This window comes from Pteropus medius, unplaced genomic scaffold (assembly GCF_902729225.1).
Source record: "Pteropus medius unplaced genomic scaffold, Ma_sr-lr_union100, whole genome shotgun sequence".
NCBI classification, from domain to species: Eukaryota; Metazoa; Chordata; class Mammalia; order Chiroptera; family Pteropodidae; genus Pteropus; species Pteropus medius.
The window spans coordinates 136,156-142,090 of record NW_024355109.1 but is presented as its reverse complement, the minus strand read 5'-3'; the positions used below and the strand labels follow the sequence as shown (position 1 = coordinate 142,090).

Here is a 5,935-nt window from a genome sequence, read left to right as displayed (position 1 = left end):
CTGAGGAATGCCCAGAAGGAGAAAGAGTTTAATTTTTAAAGAGATATGACCTTAGTTCCCCTTTCTTTATGTGCCTGAATTCCAGCCGCTCACTGGTCGTTCGTGCCTCTATGTCTTGGCTCACGCTGTTTTCCTTGTCTAGAATGCCCTCCCCCCAGTTCTCTGGCTGTCAAAATCCCTCGTCTTCAATGCTTGAAGGCATTGAGCCTTGAAGCTCAACTTCAGTAAGTAAATGTATATTTATTGAACATACTGTGTGCCGAGCAAGGCCTTCAATGTCTAACCAGTATGTGTGTAGAAAGGGCTACCCAGAGGCCAACAAGATATGGATCTCAGCCCAAAAGAAGACCATATGGAAGACAGGCATGTAAAAAGTGCAATTTATTCATTGATATAAGGCACTTTTTCTGTGCTTTATCATGACGCTCATCATGCCGTTTTCCCTGGATACTTGGGAATGTCTGCTAGACTGTAAGCTGGGTGATGGCAGGATCAATCTTTCTTATTCACTTTGCATCTCAGAGCCCAGGACAATGCCTGGGATGTAGTAGACACTTAAAAAAAAAAAAGTTTGTTACATGAATTAATGAATATTGAATTGAGTTGACTTCTGAGTACAAGTGATTTATACATTCATTATTAATTCAGACAAGGATTTGTTGAGCACCTGTTCTGTGCAAAGCACTTTTGTACTAGTAACTTTGGAAGATGCACAACTAAGATACATCTGTTGCTCCAAGGAGTTTACAATCTAGTCATGTGAAAAAAGAGCCAGATTAAAATACAGTACAGCCACAAACTACATTACAGGTCTAAATAAAACATGATTATGTTCAGGTCCCATTGCTGCCCTATTGAAGTTTCGTGGTTAATTGCCATGGGACAAAAGTTTTTACTTATATCTTTGGCTTCTATCCTAGACCATATTCTGAAGATGGCTCGTTTCAGAATTCCTTCCTTTAAACTTCAGTATTGCAAATCATTTCAGTCCACCTTTATCAAACTATTACAAATTGATTGTTTGATAGGTGTGCATCCAAAATAAGGAAAAAAATGTATGAGGTGTGTGAATAGAATTTTTAAAAGTACCAGAATTGAAAGGGATCAAAATGTTACCCAGGGCCCTCTGGAACATTGCCATCAAGTGGTCCTCCACCCTTTCCGTGAACACCTCCAGTGATGGGGAGCTTACTGTCATTACTATTAGAAAGTCCTTATAAAAATTTAAAAATCTGCTACCCTGGGAGCCACAGTGATTAATGTCTGTCCTGGGGTCTTGTAATGAAGGCTCATTAATGGGGCCTGGGGAAACTACTGTGTGATGGGCCTGTAGCATGTCTGCTAAGTCAGCCTTTCTCGGAGGCCCTAGTAGAGAGCCAGCCCCAAGCCCTCCTGTATCAGTTGCTCACCTGGCTCATAGAGTCAGACAGTCCATCTGGCAAGTGCTGGAGAATCTGCAAAGTTATCCATGATGAAGGGTTCTAGGCTCTGAAAGGAGATTAAGGTCTAACACCAGGATCTGCTGGTCTTTTTCTTTTTCTTTTTGAGGGGAAGGAAGGTGTGTGAAGGGGTGCAGAAATATAATAAAGCTCATTCGACTTAGAAATAGAGAAGTGCCCTTAAGAGCTCCTGTTATCAGAAGAGTGGATTTCCTCCTGGCACTTTTTCAGGGTTTCAGGGTAAAAGAGAGAATGCCCTCCTTATTGCTGCCCAGCCCTCACCTTTCTAGATTTCTAAGAGTCAAGGATATTTATTCTGGAGCTGTTGCTAAAAGTGCCAAGAGCCCTCTATGGAGAGGATCTGGGGACCTCTGCAGGAGGCCTTTTGTCCTTCTGCCTGAGGGAGGAGTCAGAGGAGGGGGATTAATGTAGGAAGAGAGAATGGGTTAAGCCCCAGGACAAACTTAGTTCACCCTGAAAAAGGCAGGGGTGGAGAAGAGGAGTGACTCATTGATCTCCCTCGTGGAGAGCACACTGCTGCCTGGGGCAAAGATTAGCTAGCCCCTAGGGGATGCCTTTGGGAAGGAGGCTGGAGGTAGCAGTAACTTGGGACAGTCTTTGCGGGGAGATACAGGGGCCCAGCCCTTAGTTGCATTCGGAATTACCTCAGATACCATTTGCCTCATTCTTGGCTCCTCCCTTCCTTCAGCTAATCCTTTCAAAAATCCCTCCTTCTCTCCAGGATTTCTCTCTTTTTCTTTGACCTAAATGCTCCAGACCTTCAGATGGGCCCAGAGGGTGGTAATCCTCCACAGAGCTCCCTGCCCATCTGCCTGCACAACCTCCAGGCCTCTGCCATCCGCCCTCCCCAGCCTTGTCCATTTTTTTCCCCTCTCTTCTCTGTCCTTATCTTGTCTCCCAGATGGTCGCATTACTTTTTTCTCCCTTAATTCTCACTTCCCATTTGTATCCATCTTCCCAGGCTTCTCCTCCATAATTTCTCGCTAAGCTCCCCTTTCACCTCCCTTCTTTTAGTGAAGGACGGTTTCCAGGTACGTTCCTCGCCTCCCACCTTACCCCCGCCATCGATGCAGGACTGGCAGATTTGGGGCTGTGCCATCTCTGGAGAAGGGAGCTCTCTGTAATTAGGAGACTGGCTCAGAAGCCACCAGGAATTTGGAGACATACCCGCTCCAAATACCTCTCTCCTTTGCTGACCCTCAGTTTCTTCAAAATAAAGGTATTGTGCTGGTGGTGATCAAGGCATTTCCAGCTCTAACCTTCAGATTCTTTTTCTACTTTAATTTTATTCTCTTTCCCTTTCCTGTCTCTTTGTCTTATTTTCTGTCTCTTTCATACCATTGTCACCTCAGTTCCTTTCCACCTGACCTTAAAACTCTTGATAAGAAGCCATAAGAAGAGATGAAATACTGCCGTTTGCAACAACATGGATGGACCTTGAAATAATCATACTAAGTGAAATAAGCCAGACAGAAAAGGTTGAAAGTCACATGATATCACATGTGGAATATGAACCTAAAAGCAACAAATGAACAGAACAAACAGAGACTCATGGACATGGACAATGGACCAGAAGGGAGAGGGGAGGGGAGATGGGGGAAAATAAAAAAATAAAGTGTTAAAAAAATTATGTATATATAGTGTGAAAAAAAAAATAAGCTGGCATTTAAAAAAAATGGAAGCAATATTTGTACCTTATCACTGGGAAAAACAAAAACAACAACAAAAAAAACCAAAAACCTCTCTTAAACCTTTCTCACTCTTTGGGCCACCAACTTTCTCTTTATCTACTTTGCTTTCTATTTTCTGTCTGTGACTCTCTCTCCCCTCCTTTTCTCTGCAGTATTCTCCTTTTGTCTTTGCACATCGGGCCTTCTCTTTCAGTGTCCTATGTCTCAATTTCTTTTCCTCTCGCTCTGTGGACTTGGGGATTGCTGGAGGGAGACCCAGAAGTTTGAACTGCTCCTTCGTTCTCTTCTGCAGGTTGAGAGGAGGAAGCCAGGCAGATCATTTTCTTCCTCTCCTGCCTTCCCATGCCAGCTCCCGGTGCCTTACTCTAGCTCTTCCAGCCTTCTCTGGCTTTACGATTATTTGAGTTTCTGCTCTCTCTTCTCCTTCTCTCTCTCTGTCTTTTACTCTCCTTCCTCTTATCCTCTGTCGTATCTGAGCTACATACGTCCTTGCTGGCCACCTGCCTCCTCTCTCCCTCATGGCCCTTTCCTTGCCCACTGGAGCCAGACAGAAATTCAGTTTTTCGGCAGAACCATCCACCATCCCTGCCACCCGCCTTTCTGCATCCTTCTGTCATACCTGCTACATCCAACACCACTTGGGCTCACAATGCCATTGCCCTTCCCATTAAACATTCTCAGAGTCCCCTGCCAGGGCACATTTGCATAGATTTGTCAGATCGGGTCTAGCCCAAGTGCCTTGGGCTAGCAGGGTAGAGGGGCTGGAGATCCAAATGGGGCCACACGGGGTGGGCAGTGAGGGGCGGGGGTTGTTTCTAGCTGCACCTGCTGATGTTTTTTAGTTCAGGAGCTCAAAGTCATTGTGAGTGGGCCTGGGCTGGCTAATCACTTCAGAGACCCAGGATTGCTTGCCCTCTATCCTCCTTTTTCCTACCATGAACCTAGTGAAAGAAGAGGAGTTCCTTACAGGGGAAAACAAAGGATAGCCTTTCTTTTCCTGTGCTACGTACATCATCTGGGCCGTCTCAGCCACTGTCTTAGTGTCACAAACCCACAAACCTCCCTCTACACCCTTGCTGGAGGAAATGCCAGGATGGCCCCAGATGTGTCAGTTCTCTTACACAGTCTGAGAGGGATGGAACACAGGGCTGAGTCCTTAGGTGTGTCAGCAAGGTCTGGCTGAGGTCCCAGGAGAGCAGGAGATGCTGTAGCAGAATCTTAGAACATCAGAGCTGGAAAGGCCTTTGGGGGCCAAGTAATTCAGCTCCCTCTCTTTACAATTTAAGGAAGCCAAGACCCAGAGATGTGAAGCGACCTTCCCAGAGCCATGCGGCTGGATGGTAGCAGAACCAGGACCAGTAAGCTCAGACTTCCTGACCCAGGCCCAGAGTACTCTGTCCCTGGCAGGTGGTGTTGGGCTAGTTCCCCTTGCCTCTTTCAAGATTCTGTTTCTGTCTCTTTTGGTGATTAATCCACTGGCCCAGATCAGTAAACTCCTTTGCCCTATCGCTATGAATACCAGCCAGACCCTGCAGCCGGCCTCTGTGGTATGCTCAAGTGCAAGAAAACCAGGCCAGATTGTGGACCACTTGTAAAATCCCATCTGGTCCCTGGACTGATTCCCCTTCAGCTGTTCTTATCATACCCTGGCCTTGGAGGTAGACATCAGGATGGCTTGGTCAAGCAGGTTGTGGGGAGGGAGGGGAAACTGGTTCTTCTACCTATGAGTTCAGCTTCCTGGGATGAGAAAGGACCAAAAATGGGAAGGAAGGGAAGGTGGTGAATATCGGTAGTCAGTTGAGTCAAAGCATTTGAGGCCCTTACTGTTCGCTGTCATTTTCACTTCAGTCTGTGAAGTGAAGGCAAAGTACTTTGATATCGTAAATGCTGGTGGACAGGAGAGTGGGGGTGATAATCTGTGAGTGTTTGGAAACTTGTCTTTGAGAAGTGCAGTGTGTCATTTCTGACTCTTCATCTGATATCCGTATCACCTGACATCTACAAACAGCCATACCTGAGACTGCTTTCTGACCCTTGGTTTCTCAACCTGTCAGAGAAACGGGTTACAGTGTCAAAAGTCTCATGGCTAGGCAGGCCTGGTGCTTTCCTCCCATGAGCTACTCGCCTGAGGGTCATAGCGAACCTGCTTCTCTATCTGCCTCCCGTGAGCAAGTGTCTGTCTTTCCTTTCTGTCCGCACTGTGCCTGCCTCAGCACTCCCTTATCACCCTCCCTCCCTCCCTCACTTTCTCCCTTCTCTGTCTTCTTTCCTCTATCAAAAGTGCAAATCTCCCTATCTTCTCTCCTCTCCCCTTTGCTGGCCCTGCCCAGAGAATTGCAATCCTCTTTTCTTGGCGAGAGGGTCCTGTTGCACTTTTCTTACAACAGGACGGGAATGGCTGGGGTCTGGGTGGTGGGGAAGAACAATGAGGGTGGGGGAAGAGCAAAGACGCGCTGTGCGAGCAGAGAGAGGGAAGAAGAGTGGAGTGTGGACGGATTTAGTTCCATCTGAAAGCTGTCGGTGTGAATCAGAGGCTTCTCTTTGAACCCGCAGCGATCCAGAGTGGAGAGCGTGGGGCCTGCTCCGGCCCCGGGGGTTCATTACTGCTCTTGACAAATCTGGGGAGACAGGGCCTGGCCTTCTTGGCCCCGCTTTCTCTCTGTTTCCTGGCAGGCCTGGCAGGCGGGGCTCTGGAAGCATGACTGCCAGGGCACGTGGCCCAAGACGGGGTGCAGACAGGTACCCATGGGGTGCAGAAACACGTACTTGACTGCAAAGGTGCAG

At 47.3% G+C, this 5,935-nt stretch overlaps 1 protein-coding gene across 4 annotated transcripts in view; it reads left to right on the top strand.

Annotated features, from left to right (window-relative positions):
• The window catches only part of KIRREL1 (kirre like nephrin family adhesion molecule 1), a 107,071-nt gene that overhangs the window by 73,231 nt on the left and 27,905 nt on the right, over positions 1–5,935 (top strand). The gene's annotated exons all lie outside the window — the stretch shown is intronic.